The sequence below is a fragment of the Buceros rhinoceros genome, unplaced genomic scaffold (assembly GCF_000710305.1).
Source record: "Buceros rhinoceros silvestris isolate BGI_N320 unplaced genomic scaffold, ASM71030v1 scaffold23485, whole genome shotgun sequence".
NCBI lineage: Eukaryota > Metazoa > Chordata > Aves > Bucerotiformes > Bucerotidae > Buceros > Buceros rhinoceros.
Genome location: NW_010414906.1, coordinates 10,675 through 10,938, shown reverse-complemented (window position 1 = coordinate 10,938; position 264 = coordinate 10,675). Strand labels below are relative to the sequence as shown.

Here is a 264-nt window from a genome sequence, read left to right as displayed (position 1 = left end):
GGGGCCCCCTTTCATCCCCCCTGTGGCTTCCTGAGGCTGGGAAAGCGTGGTGAGATCCATCAAGTGGGTCCAGAGACGGCCACAGGAATGATCTGGAACTCCTGTGCTGGGAGGGCAGGCTGAGAGAGCTGGGGGGGTTCAGCCTGGAGCAGAGGAGGCTGCGGGGAGACCTGAGTGCGGCCTGTCAGTGCTGCAAGGGGCTGTGCGAGAGCTGGGGAGGGGCTGGTCAGCAGGGGCGGGGGGGGAAGGACAAGGGCGGCTGGC

The 264-nt window shown here is 67.0% G+C and overlaps 1 protein-coding gene across 1 annotated transcript in view; it reads left to right on the top strand.

The window, feature by feature from the left end:
* The window catches only part of ABCA3 (ATP-binding cassette, sub-family A (ABC1), member 3), a gene marked incomplete at both ends in the record, with an annotated part of 14,035 nt that overhangs the window by 3,132 nt on the left and 10,639 nt on the right, over positions 1-264 (top strand). The gene's annotated exons all lie outside the window — the stretch shown is intronic.